At 38.6% G+C, this 25,945-nt stretch overlaps 1 long non-coding RNA gene across 1 annotated transcript; it reads right to left on the reverse strand.

The window, feature by feature from the left end:
• Positions 1-2,815: 2,815 nt before the first annotated feature.
• Positions 2,816-24,617, reverse strand: LOC128850495 (uncharacterized). Its single transcript, XR_008447908.1, has 5 exons — positions 22,621-24,617; positions 14,502-14,651; positions 10,506-10,615; positions 8,072-8,220; positions 2,816-7,424 (listed from the first exon to the last, which is right to left on the reverse strand). It is a non-coding gene; the product is annotated as an uncharacterized LOC128850495 (long non-coding RNA).
• Positions 24,618-25,945: the final 1,328 nt, after the last annotated feature.

Raw genomic sequence — 25,945 nt, forward strand, 5'->3', positions numbered from 1 at the left:
GCTGCAGTTGCACAACATTGAAGAGCTAGTAGTCAGGGCATTGGGGTAGTAGGAGTTTTAGTTTCCTGGAAGAGAAGCAAAGTCGGGAATCCATCTAACCATAGTGCTGATCTCTGACAATCTGGTCCATTTTAAGCTATATTTTAAGAGCATAAACAAATGTTCTGTTCAGTTTGCTGGAGTTGAAACATCTTAGTAAAGACAAAAAAAAAGTGATTTCATAGTGATACTCTGGTCAAAGGATGGTGTAATCTGGGACTATTTCTTGTAAAGGTCTCGAGGCATTTCTGAATGACAAGGCCATCTTTCTTGGAAGTATTCCTTCTTCTTCTGTTGAATGAAAATCAAATGTTCTGTGTACCTCAAAGGACAAAACAAACTATGACTACCCTATCCTGACAAATCATGAAAATTGCTCAACAGTAAAAAACATTTTCAGTCTTTCTCCATCTCTCATGCATTTCCCTCACACGTGGCAGTCTGGTTTTCTCCAGCTGTGATTCCTCCTCTGTTTCCACTCTTGTAAGTTCTAGAAAAGGGTCCTTAGGACTAAATATTAGGGAGGGCGGGGGGAGGGTATCATTCCAATGAGAAGATTGTACAGATTAAAATGTAATGTAATAAAACAAGTATTTTAGAAATATGCACTTACAAGCATTTAACTATAAGCAGACCATTTCATAGATTTTACTACACTGGACTCTTGCCAGTAAATGAAAATTGCACAGAACATGCAAATTTCACAATAAGTTTTTTTGCATTATTGCATCTAACCAGCAGAGACAGCAGTAACCTCCACTGGTGCTCTGCCTTCGGCCCCCTTCTGAGATTTAGACCATTAAATTGCTTCCATATGACAAGACTAATAATGCTGAAAATCAATCTGACTATGATTCTGAAGTTTTCTTTCCTTTCAAGAGTCATATTTCAAAAGTTCACAGCTGAGCCTCATCTTCGTCTAGCTTCAAGCTAGAATCATTTAGAGATAATTTAAACATTGTGAGAAGATTCAAACATAAGCCGTTTCTCTGCATTCATTTATTTTTCAGCATGAAAGAGTTAAGAGAAGAAAAGCCTTTCAGAAGGTATCAAGCACTAATTAAAGCATTAATTGTGGAGAGCACAGGGAAGAATGAAGATGGTCTAAATGCTGTTTATTTGCACAAGTCATTTACTGTAAAATTCAACAGCTCGTTTTCAAGCTTTCCTCTCCCTGACACAGATTAAGAGATATGCTGATCTAGTTTCTGGTGAACTAGTGCATACTGAATGATGGATTTGGACACCGTTGCCCAATCTTCACAAATACTTCAGGGAAAAAAACATTAGCCTTTTTACTTTTGTTTGTTCTGGCCCCTCTTGCTGAAATCTCTTTGCCTAGGAAAAAGATTATATACCAGAATTTAAGTGTTCTTGATACATTTGGTCCCTAGTGGCCATGAAAGAACTGTGTTCATTTCTTAGTCTGTAAAATCTATGTGACTCTTTCACTAAACTGAGCCTTACTCGTCATTTTAAAGGTCTTTCCAGTAAGACTAAAAACAACATAAGAAGCAACGTACAAATATTTGGATATTATATTGGATATAGAATATGAAGCATTTGGGTTTTTTTCCTGGGGTTCTCTTTTGCACTAATTTACAGACTGAGGGTTAATCTGTAAACAATCATCTCTTTCAGAAGAAATTTCATCATTACTAAGCTATTCCATTCGTTAAAGAGAATCTCTGTTTCTTTATCCCAGTTGGGTTGAGGTAATTGCCTTAGGCTGCAGGCAGGAGAATGGAAAGAAGATGAAGCATGTTGAAGACTAACCACACAAAGAAACTGCCTGAACAAAGAAACTGCCTGAACAAAGAAAATGCCATGATGGCAGGAGGAGAGAAAGTCTCTCAGCCTAGGCAGGCATGCTGGAAAAGAAACTGCACAGAGCTGCTCACTACTTCGTATCTTCACAACAAAAAAAAAAACAAAACCAAAAAAAAACACAAAAAAACCCCCAAACAAACAAAACCAACTAAACAAAAAAAAAAAACAATGAAGAAAGTCATCAGCAATTCCTGTGCACTGATCTGTGTACATGCAAGCAAACTGCACTTAAAGGTACTTTCTGATAAGAAAGGAAATGTGACAGCCCACAAATTACACTGTTCATTAACCTAGATGCTGATAGAAAGAAGATTGTTTACAGGTAAAGCTCTTCCTGATTTTGATCTGTTTACTCTGACATTGGAGACCAGAGGAGCCTATTTAATCATGTTGGGGTCTCAAATCAAACCTGCTATCTCTTTAGCCACATTACCCCTATATGTCCTACTACCCTGTACGTCCCAAACGCAGTAATGACTTTTGTCTCCTGTATTTCATATGGGATTCATATTACTCAATGGAAGAAATCAAGTTTTAAAAAGTTTGAGCATTGGAACTACTCACCCTGGCTTCTTTTATAGTCAAATGAGGAAAAATAAGGAGTGATTTACATGACTTGTTTCAGCAATCTGTCTTAGAAAGAGATGAACTCTGTTCTAAAAAAGCTCACTTCTTTGTACTGACTGCAAAACAAAACCACAGCGAGCAGTACAGGCTTCAAAGCCTAACCCTGAAGCATCTAACTGAGGAAAGAGACAACTCGCTATATAAGCAGGGAGCTCCCTTGCTGCTACGGAAAAGTCTGTCGTAGACACATCAGGGAGACAGTGTCATTGCCACAGTGTGTTTCTGGCTGGCAATCTTAATATTAGTAATCATAGGAGAGTTTTTTATTATTATTCTTTCCATGAGAAGTCCCTAATGCATTGGCTGATGCTCACTGCCAGTTAAGCATCATTTTACCTAACAAAATAAAACTGAAACATGGTCAGTACTGGTGATAACTCAGAACAGTGTCTACGGCCCACTGGCAGACCCAAGGAGACATATTTGGAAGTCCTCTTGATGAAGACAAACCTTTGGAAGGTCCCCAGGCTATTTCTTTTCTCTATAAAATGGACACAGCATGCCACAGATGTACAGTCACATACTTTTAATGTGATAGCTCTTATGGGTCCAATCCTTCCTCTTCAGTCGCTAGCCATAGGATAGATCTTTATTTTTAAAATCTTTTCTTACTATACATTAAAAAACTTGTTTTCCGCTGTTTTTAAAGAAAAATTATTCGTGCATTTATATAGCTTCTATCTGAAATGTATGATAGCTCATACAGCAAAACAGCATTCTTAAAAAAATAAGGCTCATTTATTTTTTGGTAATTTTGTGCTTAAATAAATACGGGTCAGGTTGGGATACGAGTAGGAGTAATATACCAACAATTCATCAGCAACCATACACTGTTCCCTCTTTCTCTCCCAAGTGAATTAAATCTTAATTCTGTTCCTCAGCCACAACAACAGAAATTTCTACAGACAACTGAGGCAGACTTTCTGAAGCTAGGCTGAAAGTATCAAAGAGTTTAAGCATCCAGACTTGTGTTACTGATGAAATATGAAAGTTTCATCACACTTAGGTTAAGAAGGAAAAATATGCAGAAAACCATAGACCTACCTAAGCCCTGTGAAATCTAAACTAGTGTGTCCATGGCCTTTAACTGTCTATGGATCAGGCCATCATTATATGTTTGCCCAGACATGCTGATATAGACCCTGGAGTTCTGACTTTGTCTCTGTTTCAACGACTTCTGTGATACAAATGGACCAGACTCACTTTTCTTGAGGCTTTAGCTAACGGGCAAACAAAAGTAGGATTTTGGCTATCTGTGTAACCAGGCTGTCATCTGGATGTTCTGTCATAAGGAAGAATGTTCAGAAGTTTTGCCATATCAGAGTCACATATCAGAGTCATATAATCTGGGGATTTTCAGTGATCCTTATCATACAGTATTCTTCTGAGATGGTGAGTAATCTGGGATGAGTTCTGGTCTCTCCAGAGTGAATGACAAATCTGTTCATAACGATGGGGTCAGAAGCTCATACATGGACTCCTCTGCGGAGAGGCTGGTTGAACAATGTTACACTGCTAAGGGCTGACATGTCAGTGAAATGTTTTTTGCACACTGGTCTTGTGTTGGTATAAATTTCCCTTGATCGATTCTTCAAAACACGCTTTACTGTCTTCATAGAAAAGTTGCATTACCAGAATAATCTCTTCTTATACACTCTGTATAATTCTGACAAATGATCTAACAGATTTCTCCTCTTTTCTTGCTGAAGACACATTCCTGACTCTATTAAGGAAAGGACTAAGGCAAATCTGAGCAACCAGCTGACTTTTTGTTAGATTAATACGGTAGATTACTTCATGAGTTTTTCAGAGTGCAAAGTCTTCGTATGTTTGAGTAAATAAGTCTCACTACCCAGGAGCAATCCAAATATTTACGGTCTGTGTTTTATAAACATTTATTTTAACTGTTCACAGTAAAGCTATACTCAGCATACAGCCACTATCAGTGGCATCAGGAAAGCCTGTGATTTATCTTCTGTGGGGTGGTTTTGTCACTTCGGAGTACCAGTGCTCATGTTCTTTTTTAATTGGTTTCATAACCATTAATACCAGATGTTAATAGTAACACTGAAAATAAAATGCCACTTCCATTTCCAAAGACATTGTCTACCCACTAACGTGTCTTTCCAGTCTCATGGTGATATTTATTTTCTTGTTCTCTTTCAGATCATGCTAAACTGTAAACATGTATCTGGCAAGGCCAAAAAATGTTGGGTATCTGTGTCACACCACATAAATGCTACAGTGAATACCAGAAATCTAAGATCTAGGTGCCTGAAATTCATCTTTTGTTGAGTTGCTCATGCCAAAATATGCAGTTCTCCAAGGGTTTGTCTATATCTCATGAGAGTCTACCAGTTGTGGAACTGTTCTGTAGCCTTATTCTAGATCTCCACAGTCATGAAGGTTTTCTTTCTTGCCACAATGATTTGTTTTAAAAAAGTATAATCTGTTTCTGTGATGCATTTTCTCTCCTTATACTTTCATTACTGTTTGAGATTAACCACCAAAGATGACATGGTTTTGATTTTGATTTGTGGACACATGATGCGTATTGCACCACTGTTTTGCCAGGGGCATTCAAAGTGCCCTGGCAGATGAGTGCATACATGCTTCCCGCTCTTGGATATGAAGAGAGCTGTTTAAACAGCTCCATTGTGTTCACTGTAAACTCTGTGAAGTTCCTTACAGCTACATGTCACTTCTAATTTATGTTGACTAAAGTTTTAACAATGATAGATAGTACTAAGCTCTTTTCAAAATTTTTGCTCATACAGGAGCTGGTGCTCAACCTTGCACAAAATATTTAAAATATTATGACTCTTTCATTAAGAGTGAAATAATTTTCATGGGCACATTCAGACTTTTTTGGACATTCAGATATTTTATGCTATGCTACATATTTACCACTACCGTTTACCTATGAGAAGGAAAAATAATGAACTGGACAAATCTGCCATATGAGGAAGCCACAAATGAAAAGTATTCAGTGCTTTGCTTACCAGAAATAATACTGTTTGGTTTCTCACCATTGTCAACTCTAATTTCAGCTTAATCATTCTTTCCAAAGGCCAGGAGTACTTTCTTTAACTGTTCTGCAATAACTCCCCCATGTGGGCATTCCATTTTACTCTATATTTATTATTTGATTTTCAAAACGGAAAATTGTCTCAAATATTAGTTTTTCTTATAAGTGGCTGCACATACAAATTTTTCTGGCACACTTATGATGTATGAAAATCTTTATCTTGGTTACTTTTCCTGTGTCAGCAAGATGCGTAGCATGTCATTTATGCTAATCTAAGATTCAGCACAGGCAGACTGTTTTGATTTCCTATAAGTTAGGAAGGATAGTTCCAGCTGGATGGAAATTATCTGAATTGCCTTTATCGTTAAAAGAAGGCTAAACAGCAATCTTCTCTGATTTAGTTGTTTGAGTCTGACTCCTGTAGAAACTCATGTTGACCAGCACAGCTTCACCTCTATTTGTTTACTGAAGCTAGGCAAAGCCTGTTTGCTGTTAAGGGCTCTGAGCATGTCTAATCAGCCTAGTCTTTGAAGTACTGGTTAGAGCTGACCGCTATCCCTTGCTAATACTGTCAGCATAGCTCATACCGAGGGAGATGAACTGGTAGTGCAAACAATTTGGAGAGTACATACAGCCTGAAAGCTCTGGAGGATTATAGACCCTCCAAAACTCTGTGTAGTCAACACAGCTATGAAACTTCATACAGAAGTTTAATGTAATTAATTGTTTCTAAGCGGTTCGATCACACTGACTATGACTACTTCTCTGCTTCTTATTTAGGGGTAAAAATTGTCATCTAATTATCTGATGGGCTTTGTGAGAATAGAAAAACACTGACTTTTTTCTTCACTTTAGCAAACGCTAAAATCTAAATCTCTCAATGGACAGATCACCAAAGCACGAAAGACTATGTTACACTTCTGCTGCCACTAGGTTGTATCACACAAGCATCCCATACAGGTTTCCATGTGGGCACTAAATGTAAGTTGGCATGAAAAGAGGAAGAGATGCTTCAGTATGCTTCCCCATTTGAGCTGATTGATTGAACAGTGGGCTAGAAAGAGACAGGAGGGAGGCAATTTTCAGGCTAAGGAAATACAGCAATTTCTCATCCAGAAATCTCCCCACTGGCATCTGTTTGACCTATTGGGAACTTGTCTAGTCAAGAAGAAAATTGTGAAATGGCTCTTCTTAAATGTTGTCTTTTTCCTTAAACTTATTTCTTCTGGGAGTTAAGGTACCAAAATGCTACAATAAAGGCAGATTATGCCCCCTTTTCAGATGGACTGGTCCCACGAAGTCCTGGTATCTCTCTAGGTCATTTTTTACAATGTGATTCTATGCTGTATATAAACATCATTCATTCATGTATTTTGTCCAGGGGAAAACAAATTAAGAACCCTTCCTGTCTTTTTTCTTCTCTAGTCCAACAGATCTTTTGTTTCTCTCATTGTCCAAACTCGTTCACTAGGTTTCCCCTTGGATGTGTCTGTATCAGCTAGAAGGTACACAGCTTTTCTACTGAGATTTGTAAACCTGTATGAATATATATACTGCTCTCTAGAATTTATAATTTGCCTAGCAACATTTTTTGTGTATAACTTTTCTAAATGTACAGCTTATCTTAAATAAAATTTATCTTTCATTGGTCCTTGTTGAAACGAAATTAATGTTTTTTTCAGCAATGTTGAAAATTTAATCTTTTTAATTCTTAAGGTTTTAGTAATTTGGTAAATCCAGGATAGGCATACTTCATACATTTGAGAGTAAGTACTCTAGTGCATTTACTTTTATATCAACACCTGAATTTTCTGGTAAGGTCATTAACATGTCGCAGCTTCAGTTCCAGATGCATACAACTGTCTTCCTTTCATCTGAGCTGGAGGTGTATTGTCACAGGCTGAAAGACAAGTGTTAAAATTTAGAACTGATACTTGGCATAAACTACTGCATTACAAGTGCTATCCAAAATTACAAAACATCACAAGTTAATCACTGTAATTAAATAAATGGTACCTATTGTATCTTTGTATCGTGTGTCCTTCAAGGATAGTGGAATATCTTCTAAATATTGAGGAAACACCATAACACACAAGTGAAATAAGACCCTAAGAAAGCAGAATTTGTGAATATGTGGAAGCTGATGAGGGATATATTAACACTAGCTGCTTTAGCAGTCAGAGGTTCAGAGAGGAAGCTCTCTGAATGTCCTATACAGTCAATGGAGTGATGCATGCCCTCATAGCGCGATTCATAGAATCATGGAATCATAGAATTGCTAGGTTGGAAAAGACCTTTGAGATCATCAAGCCCAACCATATCTGTCCACTACTAAATCACATTCCTAAGCATTTCATCTACCTTTCTTTTAAATACCTCCAGGGATAGTGACCCAACCACCACCCTGGACAGCCTATTACAGTGCTTGATAATTCTTTCACCGAAGACATTTTACCTAATGTCCAATCTGAACCACACCCGATGCAGCTTGAGGCCACTCCTTCTCATCCTGTCACCTATCACTTGAGAGAAGAGACCAACACCCACCTTCATATAACCTCCTTTCAGGTAGTTGTAGACAGGGTTCATTCATTAGATTTCACATGTGTCTGTAACCTGAAATGGCAAACTTTGAACTTCCTCACTTTCAAACATGTATTGTATCTGCAGGAAGAGACCAAGCAGTCTAAAAAAGCCTGAAAAAAAGAAAACAATTTACATAACTGGGTTCTACTAAATAACAACTCAATCAGCTACTAAGCATTTTTGCTCAGTGAATTTCATTACATTTTTGACATTTCTGTGATTTTTTATAAAAACCTGTTCTAAACGCAGATTTCCTTATTGTGTTGCCTTAGGTAAGGATAAGTAACTGATCACGAAGTAATCCTATATTATGCATCAGATTAGTCATCCTATTGCACATGTAAGTGTGAAAACTGCTTTGGAAAGCCTGAAGAAGGTCAAGCATTTGATGGCATTTTCTTAAAACTTGGGTTTCGATTTTCTAGGCCAGAAAGTCCAACGCTTCTTGTTCTCTTGACAGAGGATACAGTAATATGAAGGAAACTCCCATTTATAGGTCTTCTTAAATGCAATGACATCAACCAAAACCAGCCAAAGAAGCTGATTCATCTTCTGTGGTGACGGGTTGACAAGTCACAGATGTCTTATTTTTTTTGGAAAGTCTCCCAGAAAATCCTCCCAGTTCTGTCTAGCACCACTGTTATCACATTCTTTCTTACTTCCTTATTTTTCATATTTCTCCCATTCATGCCCTGTAAATCAGAACTGTATTGATTATCGTTTCTTGGTTACTTCCAACAGGTAATTAACAACACACATACAGTATAGATCAATTTAAAATTAAAATTCAGAGCCACTTTGCTTCATAGACAGCAGGTTGCCTGTTGCTTGTCAATGAACTCAAGCATCTAATGAAACTTAGAAAGAAAGCTCATAATGTTTTTAAGTTGGTGAATTACATTTTAGGTTAGAAATAATGGCAGAAATTATCCACGAAAATCATGCCAAAATCAAGCATAACAAAAATATACGCTTCCAGTTTCAGGTAGCTTTATAGCTCAGTGACTGTAGTGCTGTCTCAATTACTTTAAAAGACTTGATTATATTTTCTGAATATATGAAGAGTTTATTTCTGTCTATTCCAAATCCACTTCTCTTCTGGCTGTTGCTTTAACCCCAAAGGAATAAATCAATTGCCTTGCCATCTATATAGTCCTCTGTTTGGAAGAATTCTGTCACTAAATTGACAACATCCAGCAGTTATCATTTTAAAGCATTGTTGTTCCTGCCAAAACCAGTTTCTTTCTTAATTTTAGTCCTCATCAGTTGGGTAACAATCTAAACTTCTTCTGTGGTCAATGGAGCGTGACAAGAGTCTTCAGAGGACAATTACTTGTCTAACCTAGACAGTTATTTCTGGATATGATTAATTATGTTTTCTGGATTGCTCCTGGTTTCCACATTCACAGACAAAAAGCGTGACACCTATGTTTTAGACCATTAATGCTCATAAGAGAGATACCATCTGCAATGTAGAGTTTAGTTACAGGAGTTCATATTTGTTTATGAAGTAGTCTTAAAGCATTTAAAAAAACAAACAAACAAACCTTAATTGCTTGTAATTACTTTCAGCCCTTAATAACATCTGCTGCCAATTTTTTTAAATACCTGTGGAAAATACTTTTATTTTTCAGCTAACTACCCCATTGATTTAATGAGATGAATCTTAAACTCTCTGCAGTATGACCTTACATTTTTTACTGTCTTGGTTGTGTTGCGAGGACATTTTCATAAAATCTTACCTTACTGTTAAAGACTGAGGCAAAGAAGGCATTAAGTCCCCAGCCTTATCCTCATCCTTTGTCACTAATGTCTCCCCTGCGTCCAGTAAAGGATGGAGATTCTCCTTGTTCCTCCATTTGTTGTGAATATATTTGTAGAAGCATTTTTTTACTATCTTTCACAGAATTGGCCAATCTAAGTTCTAGTCGGGCTTCAGCCTTCTGATTTTCTCTCTACATCATCTCACTTCATCCCTGTAATCCTTGCAAAATGCCTGCTTCTTCTTCCAAAGCTCATATACTTCCCTATTTTTTTCTATCCACCCAGATCTCTTTGCTTAGCCAAGCTGGTTTTCTCCCCTGCCGATTCATTTCCGGCACACAGGGACAGCCTGCTTTTGTGCTGCCAGGATTTCCATCTTAAAGAGCACCCAGCCCTCTCAGGCTGCTTTGCCCTTAAGGACTGTCTCCCATGGAACTTTATCAATTGTCCCTCTAAACAGTCCAAAGTCTGCCCTCTGAAAGCCCAAGGTGGCCATTCTACTGATCCCTGTTTTAACTTCTTCTAGAACAGAGAGTTCTATCATCTTGTCATCGCTATGCCCCAGACATCCTCCAACAATCACATCTGTTTTACGTTAAGAAGTGTGGTAGAGACCATACGTTGTACATACCTTTTTGCCTCTCCTCTCTGAACATATCATTAAAGATGTTTAATTCATTTATTTTCATTGCTGGAACTTTCTTGGAATCCTAGAATCTTTGTTGCCGGCTTTCTATTTTCCTGAAATAGAAGCATGGATTTTGTTAAAGTATATAAATAGCTGTGAAGAACACGGTATTTTAATGAACTTCAGAATGTGGGATTTTATGTACTTTCAGAAATGGAGAACAAGTAATGAAATAACTCATATATATTACACCTCCTAGCAGATGCAATAGACATGTCCAGCATCTTACGATTCACAGATCCATACATGTAATTTTGTCCCTTTCTAGCTAAGTGCAATAACATTATGCAAAATATTGTTTCTTGCTTTTGGGTTCTGGGATTTGGACTCTTGGCTGCACAGTGCTCCAATGTCATGGCTGAGGTGGTGTACAATCTGCTAATTATTGCACTCATTTTCTTAGGATTTTAGAAAGATTACTACAAATTTGTGCGGTTTAGAACAGTTTGCAGTCCAGCTTTCCTGCTGACAAATGTGTGTTCCTACCATTATGTGAGTGAATGAGAGGTAAGAGTTGCAAACCCCACTTAACACTCCATTTAATGTCCCCCAGGTACTTTTCCATGTACTGCATTTCATGTTTATACTTCTGACAAATGTATGATAAATTATTAATAATCTGCAATTGTGTGACTATTTTCCTTTTTTAAAATACATATTTTCATTTCTCATGGAAAAAGCTCCAGTTTGCCATAGTCTCCAAAATATGCAAAGGTAACATAGGTCTTTAAAATTACTGTCTGCTTGAGAATTTCAAGGCTGCTAATCTTTTCTACCCAAACACTTACCTATGCTCCTCAGAGATTGTAAATCACAGTCATCATTAAGTTCTGATGCTAAAAACATTGATTTTTTTTTTTAATAGTGGAAAGGTTTAGCTTTTTCTTTGCCATAAATAATATCACATGGGTTACATAAACCAAAGTGGTTTTGCACCCTCATTAAACAGGTTTATTTTATTTTATTCCTAAGGCCAGATTCTAAAGACAGGACAGGACTATAAATGATAATTATATGTGTGAGGAAAATCCTAATTGGTCAATTTTTGCAAGACGCTGATACCACATCATAACAACTCTACACCATAACAGTGTCCTGTCTTTAGATGTGCAAGTTGAAGTACCCACTAAAAAATTTAGTCTTTTTTTTTAACTGTTAAAGTAGCTAGAAAAATTACCCTTTAAGCAATCTCAAGCTACAAAATAGGAAGCAAGTAGTCTTGGTTCCTTTTGCAAATTAAAATTCTAGCGACCTGGTTCTTAAAGCATCTGTCACTTGTCAGGTGAATTTTGAATAATATCATACAAGAGCTGGATGGTCTACACCAAGTGTGATGAGGTGTAGAGCAGTGGGTCCAAACAGCTGGCTACCAGTCCTACACGGTGGGGAACGAATGAGCAGTTACAGCCCTTCCTGCCATCTACTCTGCTCTGAGCTATGGTGTCTGTGACTACCGTCATGTTGTGGCTAGCATCAGCGTGCATTGGAATAACCATCATGCTTACAGTGTTAACTTCTGCAGCACAAATGATTTTGAGAAACACTTCATCTTTGACTGGGATATTTTAGACAAAGGGAACTCGTAGGAAATCATGGGGTAGAGCTGATCTTTCTGATGGGATTCACCTGACTGAAAGGAAATGTCTACATTAAAGATATTTACCTCTGTCTAGATCAAAGTTCATCTTTGTATAGAGGAATATAGGGCTTGATTTGTTATGATTCTTCTCATCTTCAAGTGGGTACTAAAGCAGTATTGATAGTCATGATCTGTTTAACCCTAACTGCTGTGAATTAGAAACATAGAATCATTTATGTTGGAAAAGACTTTATAAATGCCTGTATAGAAAATGTTTAAAATGAGGTGAGGCCAAACGTAGCATCTGTCTTTCCAGATAAAACTCATGGGACTGATCCACAGTCCACCAAAGTCTATGCAAGGCTGTTTGTTGACCTCTCTGGGTCTGAGGTTGTTCTTTTCTTAATGAAAGATAAACTGTAATAAAGAATAAGTGTTGGATTTCTTGAGCTCAGCTGCCAGAACTTTCTCAGAGTTCTGGCACAGCTATGGGAATACATTAGAGATTTTTAAAAGCCCATTTTCTCATGTTAGTCATTGGATACTGGCCATGTTCCTTTCAACCTTTGATTTAGTTAGAGAAAACCATCTAAATCTATCTTTTTGGGTTTTTTATTTAGTAAGCAAAATCGCTGGTTTAATACTTGGAAACCTCTGAAAAATTCCGGGAAAGGAAAAGATTTAACTGAAGTAAGGGATGTACAGACCATTCCTCTCATTTCTTCTGTTCCAAAACGCCTATATTTTGAATGATAAATTATTATTGCCAAAATGCAAGTTGCTGAGGATTACTACATACTTCAACTACAAAGTATCAGTTGTGAGGATTATTACACACTTCCAGACTGTTGGGCGAATATGATCAAAGTAGGCCACATCAAACTTCTAGCTGCCATTTCAGCATTTAATTACCAAAGCATCTCAATCTGTATCTCGATAAGTGAGGGTAAGTTGTTTATAAACAAAGTCATGTTCCACCTTGACACTGCTACATCCTTCGGGGGCCCTGAAGGTGTATCATTACAGAGAAGAGGATCTTCTCTTCTTACCTACAAAATTATTCTGTGCTTCAGTCAGGAGTGGCGTTGCGCTAATACTGCTTGTAAGAAATCCCTAAAGCTTTGCAATGAGACACAATGTCTACTGGGGAAAAAAAAAACCTGTTTTATCTTGCTAACTGAAGATCATATGTAATACAATAAACCATTCTATGCAATTTTCCAATCTCAATCATAGAACTCATCAATTGTGTTTCAAGATTGCTACACTAAAGATGTAGCAACAAAATTCTCTCTATATATGGATAATTAACAGTTATCACTGCATGTCAAAAGTCAGATTTTCTGTTGTCTGACTTGGAATTTCTAAACGCGCTCTAATATTAGTAAAAAATTATGGAGGTTGCACAGAAGTTCTGTTTATTGTGAAACGTTTTTATCAGATAATGTTGCTGCAGTGTTCAGAGAATTTTTACACGGAATTACATGAGAAACATGTCATGCATTGGCTACAAATATAGACTAATAAATCAAGATATCTTAGCTCTGGGGTCAGTAACACTGCAGAATATTAATGCGAAAATGGAAATCTCATAGACTAAGAAAAGCTAACAGCAGAAAAAAGCACTAGAAAATGTACTTTCTAGGAATAGCCTTTCATTGGTTAACATACATGTCTAAATAAAAACAAGTTTAATATTGCAAAGTAGCATGCCTTTTTTGTTTTCTTGGTTTTTGAGATAAACTGGGCCTCCAAAATATATGACATAATTGTCTCTGCTCAAAATTTTTTTACTTTCACCTCTAAAATTAAAAACCCCAAGAACAAGGACAAAACCCCCCAAAAAATCTGTGAATTTTCAAAAATGTCCTAACTTTTCTGTCACCGTAGCCTAAATTAAGCCCTTTTATATTTTCTATTCACTATGGAATATTAAATACTGAAGTCACAACCAGGCGTTTTTTCTTCATTTTGCAGGCTACTTTCTTTTTCTTGACCATAACACAACAGAATTATTTGAAACTTCCTGAAATGTACAGTAATTATATGATCTTATAAATGCCAGTACAGTTTAAACATAGCCAGAAGAAACAGCAACAAAGACAACTTATGTAGTCAAAAAAGCAGTGCAAATTTTTCCTGCAAAACTGACAATGACTGAATTTCAAAATAGGTTTTACAAGTTCTTAAGAACAATGTAAGTTGGAAGGAAAGACGTAAACATCATTTCCCCATTTAACTGAAGCTGCTGAATTAAAATGCAGGGTATTGTCCATTATTTCGGGTAAGAGGAAAAGTAAGTGATGAGTATATTAAACACAGGGCTGTCTATATGTAAGAATGCACAAAAACATAATTACCTGAGCACAGGAGGTGTTAAAAATTCCAGTTTCTCCACTTGCCTCTCCAGACCTCTCTCAGCTATCAGGAAGCCCAAGAGGTAAGAATGTCAGCTGTACCAAGACCAATGACAAAATCCAGAGCTGATTCCAGTGGGAGTGGGATGTCAGCTGAGGAAAAGAGCCAGAGTGGTGCTGATATATTAACCTCCTGACAATTTGAATGGCTCAGAATAATCCCCTTCCTCGTTTAAAAGACAGTGAAGCACACTTTGTAAACAAACATTCAAAGGAGATAACAGATGCCCACTATCTCCCTAATAATGTTTAATAATTCATGTAAATGTGCCATTGGCATTACGTCAGTCACAGACACTAAAACCATGGTTTAAACAAGCAAGTCAGAGTCTGGATTGTCTTCACTTCTGTGTACACAGCCTGAGAAAAATTGCAGGATCACACAGCCACAGGCAATGCCTTTGCTGAAAAATCAGAGCTTGGCTGCTGTCTGTACAGACTTTGTTCTCTCTCTGTGAGCAACAGTTTTGGATGTTTTGGTCAGAGATGTCATTTTTGGAGAACGTGATGGGGAATTCTACTTTCTATGCTGAGCAGAAATCCACTGTGAGGATGCACTGAGCAGCTTTTCTTAGCTTATTATTTTTTCCAAATTTGTCAATTTCTGTGTGGTAAGAAGAGAGAAACTTGCAGTTTAATATAGTTTTGCAATGTGAATTTGTCTTAGAAACACTGGAGAGCATGAGGAGGCCCCATGTAACACTTCTTGACATCCTGTTTGAATTTCTGTAGGTATTATTCTTTGTGAAACTTGAACCTCCTAGGACAGTTAGGGCCTTTCTGGTCTCATACCAATAATGCCTCCAGCTGAGGCACAGGAAATCCAAATTGTTCTTGAAATTAAATCACGGGAAACCTTGATTTCTTGCTTGTCTCAAGCAAAGTTAATGGGAAACAGATGCACACTTCTGTCAAAGCAGCACATCGTATATTTATCTACTGCTGGCTTAACTTTTGGTGTAGTTGGTTAAAATGAAGATATTAGGTTTTATTTTCTTCAATTAGCGTTGCATTTTGTTAGCAGGCTTTTACAAAATACTAATGAAAATAAATTACCAGTTTGCACTGATACTGACAACTCCGATAATTACTGGCACAGTAAAATCACTAATTTTATCAAAAATGAAATTTGTGTCCTCTGCAAAACACAATAGCAGAAATACTATTCAGAATCTAAATTGGTACAAAAGGATGAAATACGTAATCAACTGGTGTAACAAAACATTCATTCCAGACTCAAATAAAATATTTTTGTTTTGACTTCAGCTAACAACATTCTGTTAAAATAAAGCTCCCCCTAATGCAAAATTAAGATCTATCTTTTTTTTAATACTCCTCCACCCTCAATATGAAAGTATGCAATCCATCCAATTGAACTATCACTTCAGTTGTCATGAAAGAAGCACCTCTATCACAACCCCCAAGACAATGTTTTAGGATCATCAGTTATATTATTATATGCTGTGAAACATGTGAGCAGCTCTCAGTGACAGTATGGGGCAAAAGTAGTACTTTCAAGACAGTTTAGATACACGTATACATTGGTTATTATTCTCCTTTACATTTCTCAGCACTATGAGTGGACAAGACTAACACCTTCTGCCTCCCTCTGAATAGGGGTACACAGAAAATACTGTCGCAATGTAAAAAGCATTTTGTAAGAGTCTGATTAGTGGTTCTTGCTGTTTAGTATATATTAGAATCAGCAGTGATCAGGCATATACCATAGAGATGATGCAAAACAGAAAAAAAACTCTCCTCTTTTGTGAACAAAGCTAGGAGTCTTTTTAATTCAAATTCTTTGTGGTATTCAGAAATATGAACAAAAATTGCTGATAGTTGAAGAAGGAGAGTAATCTGGGTATCTAGTTTAATACTACCTTTTATACATACAGTGCATACGATTCAGGTCTCAACTTCCCACTGTACATGACTAATGCCCTGAATTCAATGAGATTGCCCTCACCTGCAAGCACATAACTGAAGATTAATCAGGTCTCTTCATACCTTCATAGAGCAAATTCAGGAACTGTTCACAACACTGAATATCTCAGTGTCGTCCTGAAATTTATGTTTAGTGTGACACAAAAAGCCAGCATTCAAAATTTGTCTTTTTCATACATATGACGTATTCATGCAGCTGCGTCAATATAAAGCTTTGAAAGGGATATACTCATTCTCTAGTCCTCAATATTTCCTAAAAATATATGACATCTTAGAATCACAGGCTCATTAAGGTTGGAAAGATCCGAAGATCATCAAGTCCAGCCCAACACCTCCATGCTTACTAAACCATATCCTGAAGTGCCACATTTACAAGCTTTTTGAATGCCTTCAGGGAAGGAGACTCCACCACTTCCCTAGGCAGCCTATTGCAATGCTTCACCACTCTTTCACTAAATTTTTTTTTTCTACTTTCTGATCCAAACCTCCCCTGGTGCAGCTTGAGGCCATTTCCGTGTTGGTCTGGAGCACACGTACCAGTCTCAGTGGGCCCCAGCCTGTGGTCACAAGGTATACTCTCATGCTTTAACTGAGGTTACTATGAGTTTATAGCCATTTCACTTCTTTGCTTTCTTGAAAACATCAACTTAATCATCCCTGGGGACCTTGTGGTCTGCAGAATGCTGTGGAGGAAATGTACTAAAGGAGCTGTAACTCACTTGCAAGGGTAGAATTATACCCACTTTCTAGCTTCTTTATCAGCCTGTCAGTGAAGAAGGAATGAAAGCAAAAGGCAAAGCAAGGAATGTTCATGCAGTGCCACATGCCTCTCCTACTGCTGACCTGCGTGGGCTCACTATCGGCTCCCCAGAAACCCTCCTCACTGTTCCCGAGGGCTATCTAACTTGCTCATGGGTCACACAGCTGTCTCCTTCTTCACATAGTGCCATAGACACTGAGGCCATGACAGATTTAAATACTGAAAATATTCCTTCGTTATTGGTTTATCATTTTCCTACTCTCTTTCCAGAACATATTTTTATAATCTTCCACTCGTGATAGCCTGGCTTGCTGAAGGAAGTTTTTTGTTTTCAGCTACAAAGTAACTTTGCACTTAAAATAATGAAATAAGTACAAGCTGCTAAGTTTTCTGCCTTCATTACCCCACTGGAAATAGGCCTAATCCAGCTGGTAGAATATATATCTTTAGGAAACACCATGATGGGGATTTTAGATAACGCTTTGTGTCACTGAAGGTAACAACTAGGGGGGATTGGACTGCAGAAGTCATCCCATTAAATGCTTGTCATCAGAGAGAAAAAGTGCTTGCATGTACAGTCTCCTGTACCATTAAAGGCACATCAGTTTGAACCATGCAGGAAAGGTAGGAAGATAGAGAGGCAGGCAACAGAAGAAAGGTAATTGTAAGAAATGCCAGGGGTCATAGTTTGGGAAGGAGTGGAAGTGTAAGGGATCATAGACTTGGGAAGTAGATACAGCGATTGTAGCAGAAAACTGAAGATAGCTTGTCTGAGGGAGGGGAAGAAGAGTGGTGTTGGTTTTGATTTTATTTGTATTCATGTTCTGTGCAGAGCATTTGCAAGTGCTTTAGGCTGATTATGATTGGGACTTTCTATGTGGTATAAAATCATTCACAGGATAGCGTAAACCTTATTTAGACATGTTTTTTTCAGATATTTGAACATCTTCTGGGAACAAATATTTAGTATCCTTGTCACTTCTTTTGCTATGACTATTGGACAATACATATATTAATCTTGCAGAACCAAGGTGAAATAAGAAAATATTACCCCATGAGGCACAGGCAGACGTGGCCTGCCCAGAGCTAGCCTGCAGTGACTAACTCCCAAGCAAGCATGCAAATTACTTATTTTACCCCAGATCTCATGTTCCTTGTTGTTTCCTGTCACTGCATAGACCTGAGATCTGCACTGATAGCCACTGAAAGGAGTAACCTCCCCGTTAATTTACATCTGCTTAAACAATTGCTCCCTGGGTTAATCAGCTCCTGTAAGTCCCAATACAGTAAGCTGTGTTGCTTCCCTGAGCATTGCTTCCTCATCCTTGTAAGCAACATTTTGCAGCTAGTGGCTAAGGGCCAGACCCTGATCTCAAATACAGCAGGATAGATAGCTGCATATTTTGTACACTGCTGTCGAGTTTATCCTTTTTGGTTTGATTCAGACTTCGTGAAAAGCTAGGGATGTTTTTAAAAAGAAAAACTTTTTTTCTTACAAATGCACAGTGTTGCTCTGTTGTAATTCTGCCACAATTTCTTATTCACTGCTTCCTGACGACTTCAGGGTCAAAATAAAGCATTTCAAATAGTATGTGTGCTACAGCAACACATTGAGGCAAGTCTATGTATTTTTAATTCCACAACAATATTTGAATATCTAGTACAAATGACTCGTATTTTCAGCAGGTTATTACCTTCTTGAAATATTAGTAAATTCAGTCTGTCTTCCTCAGTTGCTGCATGGTACTCTACATTTTTGGCTATTTCCCATCATAGCAGAAAAGTTAAAGAACAGTGCTCACAGTGGCAACAGTGTGCTCTCAAGCCTAATACCGTCCCTTTTTGGTAATGTTTGGTTTAGGTTCTGGCGGAGAAACAAACTGTCTGAAGAAAAGCGCCTTGATGTTTGCAATGGTGGAAAATTCCAATCTTCTCATTAGTTTATTTGCTATGTTTTGCATGGAATTAACAGCAGGTTTAAATCCTGTGAGTATTTTTAATGGTCTTAGTAAGAAACAGCCCTGCTGCTTGGAAGCTATTGAAATTTTTTAAGAAATAAAAAAATACTTTGGAATATCAAAATCAAAGCCTTAGCTATAAACCAGTCAAAAATCAGTGGTCTGGTTTTCTCAGAAGTGTTTCAAGGACTGATTTACTCCTTTGTCACAATGTCTCTTGCCATTCCTGCTGGAGACTGACTTTTGCTAAGACAGATTCACTATTTCAGACACAAAATTCTCATCTTTTAAGCGGGTTTTGGACCGGGCCAGTGGGAGAGAGAAAATATAATGGAGGAAAAAGGTTTACCATTCTAGCTGTGCAATGGAAAATGATCTGCCTGTCCAAAAGGAGAGGAAAGACAGAAAAGGAAAACGAGAATGTCTTCCCTTTTTCCTATGAAGAGAAGGGAGAAGGGTGGCAGTGTAAACTGTGGCTCTAGTTTCCATGTCAAACTGGCTTAATTTTGCTTTCAGTGAAATTTTATGGGATTCTTCCTGCTTGCTGCTATTTTGAGAGCCACTTGGAGTTTTTACTATCCTTCTTTAATCAAAAAGGCCGTCCAAGCCAAGGTGGGGACTGGGTTACCAGATTTCTCTAAGAAATGTTGCGAAGATGAAGGGGAAATTCAGGTTAGGCTAACTTAGTTTAGGACAGAAAGAGCAGCCAGGCAGGAGATTTTTAATGTCTCGTGTTGAAGTTTTTAAAGAAAAAAAAAAAACTGGTTATGCTTTCTTGTGTCAAGGGTGGAAAACCAAATCAAAACAACAAAAAAAAGCTATCTTTGCCCTTAAGGCTCTTACCAAACAACAGAACCTTTTCTTCTCCTTGCATTTAATGTTTTACAGAAAATAACGGTTTTGTATAAAATGAGTACACAAACAGACTTTAAGAGTTTCTTGCAGCAGCAGCCAACACCCAGGCTGTTTTACAACGCACATCAGAGTGCTCATCTGCCTTCCACCCCTCTGAACACAGGCAGGTAACACAAAATCCCTTCAGGTTGTGACAGGTCATCTCCTGCTCTCCAAATTCACCTGGAGTAGAGTTCTGGGAGAAGCATCCAGCGTGGTCCCTGCAGAGGAGAAAAGCAGGGTCCTGGAGCAAGTCTGGGGGAACAGTCAGCTACCCAGATGCTCGGCTCTCTGGGGGCACGGACGGCTCTACACGTGCCTGCAGAGATGCACAAGCTGAGGGACTACTTTTTCTGATACATAGCTGCTGTAGGACTGCAGGCATCTCAAGGAGAGAGCAGGTGGCCCTGACCCAGAGTGCTGGCCCGGGAACCCTAGCTTCCTTTGCTGATTTAACAGCCTTCGACTGGCTAGGCAGCTTTCAGTGGCTGTGAGCAAAGGGTTTGATTTTGCTACCTTCACTCTGTGTGAGCAGAGACCCCACTCTAAACTGGGCTTGCCTTTTGCCATGGACCTCCTGCTCTGAGGATCACCCTAGGGCACTAGTCAGTAGTTAGTGGAGAAAGATGGGGCCTTGGAGCATGAATGCAGGATTGATCCTTAACAAATAAGTAAGCCTAGGCAATCTTTATGCCTGCAGTCCTCAGAAGTAATAAAGAACCCAGTAGACTCTCTTTTCGAACCGTTGATTGGTGATACTGGGAGCTTGATGTCAGGGACTAGTTCCTAGTATGAATATCCATGCTTTCTAGCTGAAGCAAATAATAAGGGCAGAAATTAACGCCTCTGAAGCAGGATTATTCCTGAGGGAGCTAGTGTGCACTAGAGTCAATACAATCCTGCCTTAGCTGCTCTGAATGCAAACTGGATAGATTCAAAATTATTGCATAGGGTGCAACCATTCCTCCCACTCAGAGCAGTGCATGCCCTATAGGCCTTTCTATTCCTTCCAGAGTATTGCTTCATAATTATGCTAAATTGCAGTAACATCAAGGGTGTTTCTTCATCATACTCAGTAGCCTTGTTTAGCAGGGTTGTGTTAGCTAATTTTGATGTAGCCACTTGGGCTTCACTTTTCTGATGAGAATGGAGCAGATGTGTTTATAAATCCCTTTAGGGGTTCCAGCAGAAGATTAAAAGATCCACCTACACTGTTGGCATGATACCGTTGCATGTACGTATCATGCAACAGTAGCTTGCTGTGCAATCAGATATTGTCCCAGTACTGAACTATCTGAAGATTCAAGGCTAAATACAAACTTGATTGCAGAACTTACATTCCATGAGTGGTACAAGCAATTTTTAAATGAACTTGACCTGACTTTTTAACCTTCTTACCAAGTTATGCAGACTGTTTGTACTGGCAAGAGAATCTAATTGTTGGGGTCAAAAAGGGAAAGAACAAGAGTCAGTCACCTTATCTTAGCTGAATCACTGAAACACTCTGTGACCTGTGCAAAGTCCTTAGTTTCTGTTGCCTTACTGATTATTTTTTTAAAAAATAAGACTACTCTGGGAGCCAAGTATATCACTTGAAATGTAATTTTTTTGTTCAATTTATGTCTGCTTTCAGAAGAATTACCTAAATGTGGGACAGACTGTAATGCTAATACCAACACAGGGACATTGGAAAGAAGGTGATTTCTTGGTTGTGAGTCATGCAAAATACAAACTGGGCTACTGGTGCACAAACTTTATACTGAAGGCTGCCAATAATTCTTAAAAGTCACTACAGATTGCTTGGGTTTGGTTGTGACTTTTATTTTTCTCAGAATTCTCTGAATTCTCAAAGGCGGTGAATTTCAGCTAGCTGATCTCAATTTTAAGCTCTTCTCCTCAAAGCTGAATCATCAAAGTTTAGAGCCTCAGGACACTTTGAGAGCCCTCTCACTGAAACATTCAAGAAAGGCAAGTCTAGCCCAGTGGCTTTCACCTTTTTCTCATTCCTGAGAGCCATCTGCCTTGTATGAAGTATGAAGGTGATTGAATTGTGCTCTGTATAGTAGAGTCAGTGTCACAGAGATGCTAATTACCCAGGAATCTCTCAGATTCCTGCAGATAGTACCTGCCATCTTATATGCTGTTTCACTCCCAGAACATAAGGAAACAATTTACTACATGAACTGCTGTGTCCTTTGTAATAGCTTATTCTGTATTTCTTATCCTTAAGTTGATATTGAGGTAATATGCATTCAAAATTAAAAGACTGCCACTAGATCTCCTGACTCTGAGTTTGTCACAAGCGCGTAGCATTATGATTGTCTGTGGCTTAACATACGTGCCACAATTCTTGCCATCTGATCATGAGAAAATAAACCATGCCACAGATAATATAAGCATATGATGAACATGCACTGATGAAAAAAGAATGTTTACAGTATCAAGCACCACAACTGAAGTATTAATTTCATTCTTCCTTAAAGAAGAGCAAGAAATAACAACTTACCCACTTTTTCTCCTAAAGCAATACAATAGTATGTCCAGCTTCCAACAATGAAGAAAGTTCTCTTGGTCTGCTATCCTCCTGTCAGCAACAGTAGGGCTCCAGTGAAGGTGTGGAGGCAAGATGAAGTCACACTGTCCAGTAAGGATTCTGCCCTTTCAGTTCTCTTGGGACTTGACAACCACGGAGAGAAACAGCTGCTCAAACAGAATTCCCAGCTCTGCACCTCCTGGTCAAGGTGAGAGAGAAAAAAAAGTGTGACTGCACTTGATTTGAGCCATAGATTTCTCATTTAGAGGGTAACCAGTATACTCTCTTTCCTTTGTTGTGACTCAGAAAAGAACAAGCAAATAAAGTGGTTTTGAACAAAAGTTGGGTAGACAGCAGTGAAAAGGCCAGTGCTATAAGCACATGTGCAGTGCTGTTAATCCAGTGAACAGAAAAAAAAGCCACTGGGGTCACAGGGATGACTGAGGTATGTGTACAATCTTTCATTACCCAGAAAAAACACTCCTCTCTGCTAGTGTGAATTTAGTGCTTCATTACGAAAAGGACTGATTACTCGATACTGTTAATTTTACCTTACCCTATCAGCTTCTAAAGAGCTACCCATGGGTACATGCATTTAACGTCCACTGAAATCGCACCTCATGGGTTTTTTTGGATAATTTAGGGATTCTTTTTTTCTTTGTTTTCATTTTTTGTTTTGTTTTCCTGAAAAGGCACTAACGCTAGAATTGTTTGTGAAAAAAATAACTCAATGAATCAGGGCAGTATCGTGGGAATGGAAGAGGGGAGTAGAGAGCAGAGGAGAAAAAGAAAAATACCATGTTCAGATTTCGACAAGGCAGGAAACAGAAAGGCAATAGGAACACTGAAACATATAGTGGCCATAAGTTCTCTGTTGTGAAATTATCATGTCCTTGCAGGCTTATTCTTTATGTATTTTAAACTTCTTTGCAAATCATCCATTCATCTCAAAGGTCACATCAACAACAATTGACTACTGACTGAAGCTTGGAAAATGGCATATTTATTATTTTAGCAAAGTTGAAAAAATGTGTTGCACTAACAATCTCACTGCTCTGCAAAGGGAAATAGCTTCTTTGCTATCTATCTTTTAAAATAATAAAAATATGTTTTCCTATGTGCTGTAACACATTGGTACAGATATAAAAAAGGCCCAATAGTATCCTCATTAAGTAAAGGAATGCAAAGTCCCAGGCCCTCCTCCCTCTGAGCCAGACAGCACTTCTGTAAGACAGGTAGTCCCACAACTACCTCTTCAGGGTTCATGTGATTCCTCTAATTAGCACAGCAGCAATCACCTAGACTAGATACAGACATCAGGTCTAACGTGGTTTAACATGCTGTGTCTCCCTGTTGGATTTAATATGATGGCTCGTCAACTGAACTTTCCACTCCCAGTATAGGTAGTTTGGGTAAGAGCAATGCCAGCTTGATTAGAGCTACCCAGTGGATACTTGAGCCGCTTGTGAAGTATGGGGGCATTCAGTTCACTTATCTCTACTGATTCTATGCAAGTAAGATCTGACAAATCCTCTGCTATCATGAGATCCACTGGGAATTTTTTCTGTGGGACACAATACAGGTCTTCACTGGCAGCTGCTGAGTTTCATATCAGCTTGAGGAGAAGGCCAGATCCCTTACCACCTCTCTGCGGAGCAGATAAATTATTGAACAGATAAACCATTGAACACTAGGCCTGTTCTTGGTGTAGGCTGGAGACGCTGCTGTGGATGGCAGCCAAGGTGGTAGCCATCTGTACCTGCTCATCTGCATCAACGACAGCACAAGAGGAGGGCAGATGTTAGGGTCACTCCTGCCAAAAGCAACTGCCAGCACCACCCACTATGTTGCAGTTTGCACCTCCTGCAGGAGTCAAGAAGCAAGAGGCGAGCCTAAGAGCCATCTCTCTACTTTGCAAAAGGAAATACCATTTTACAAGTGTTGGGACCAGGTGGAGTGGCTACTGCTAACCAGTCAATTCTCTGAAAAAAAAAAAAAAAAATTGCACCGTGAGGAGTAGATAACATGGGCACAGGGTATTTTCTGCTTGCAGCCCAGAAAATGTGCTTCCCCTTGCTATCACACAGACTACGTTATTGCCCTTCTACAGCTGCTGGCTAACAGACTGGCCGCATGCCTAAAAGATGGGTTTGGGGTTGAGCTCTTCCCCTCACCTCTGCCCACCACTGCTGAAATCCTTGACCACCTGTGGAGCATCATAAAAGTCCCAAGAACCAGAGGAAGAGATCTCCACAGCGTTACCAAAGAGCAGAGTGTTATTAAGCCATTAGTCATCTCACAGATAAAGACTAGGAATGCTGCAGTTAACATTTCCTCCCATAAAGCAGCAAAAAGCTGCTACTACTTCTAAAGTGTCCCCCTGTGCAATTCCCACAAAGAGTGTGATGATTACTGCCTAGACTCACCCTCCTTTATTTAATGTTGGAGAGAAGGCAATGGGGTACAAGTATTATTTGTGTGCCTTTGGAAAACAGTGACACTGGGCTTTCTTGTTTTGATTTTAAGCAGTGATGCTATGCCACTTCTGTGCCAGAAGCTTCAAAAACAGGTCTGGGGGAGTGAGAGGAATAAAAGGTGTCAAAATCTGGGAAACAAAAAGCAGTGAATTCTTCAGAACTCTATTATGAAGTGCTATTAATGTTAAACTAAGGGAAAATTGAAGGCCTACTTCTACTGTACCCTTCCTGGGCACAACATGTCACCTTTAATTTCTAAGATAAATTCCAGATTTTTTACTGTCCTCTGATTTCAAAGCACTGTTTCAAGGTGAAAAAAATGTCAACCACATTTAATTCATGGGAAACAGGAGCTGGAAGGTCTGTTCAAGATCACACAGCAAGTGAATTTCAGAAACCAAAAAGAATAGAAACCAGCATGATTTTGAGTATCTTCCCCTGATCGTTGGCTCAATCAGCTTTCCCTTGAGAGACAGTGACTCTCATTGTCTGTTCATAGGACAGGCTCTGCCTGTAATGGGAGGTGGAAATGCATCCCCCTTCTGCATCCCCCTTCAGGCATAGCTTTTAAACCTGTGCCTATTTCCAAGACGGCTTCCCTGAGCATGCCACACAGTCTGCAGAACTTACAATAGGGTGAGCTCATTGCTTTCTATAGAAAGTCTCTGAGAAAGAAGGACAACATTTTATTGCTGTAATAAACATCATGACACTGCTTTCTTATATTCACACTATATTTTCAAAAAGTGCACACAGACCAGATCACAATAATAAGAAATATCTGTAATCTCTGTGAGAATGTTGGGGATTCATCTTGCAGA

The sequence above is a fragment of the Cuculus canorus genome, chromosome Z (genome assembly GCF_017976375.1).
Source record: "Cuculus canorus isolate bCucCan1 chromosome Z, bCucCan1.pri, whole genome shotgun sequence".
Taxonomy (NCBI): domain Eukaryota; kingdom Metazoa; phylum Chordata; class Aves; order Cuculiformes; family Cuculidae; genus Cuculus; species Cuculus canorus.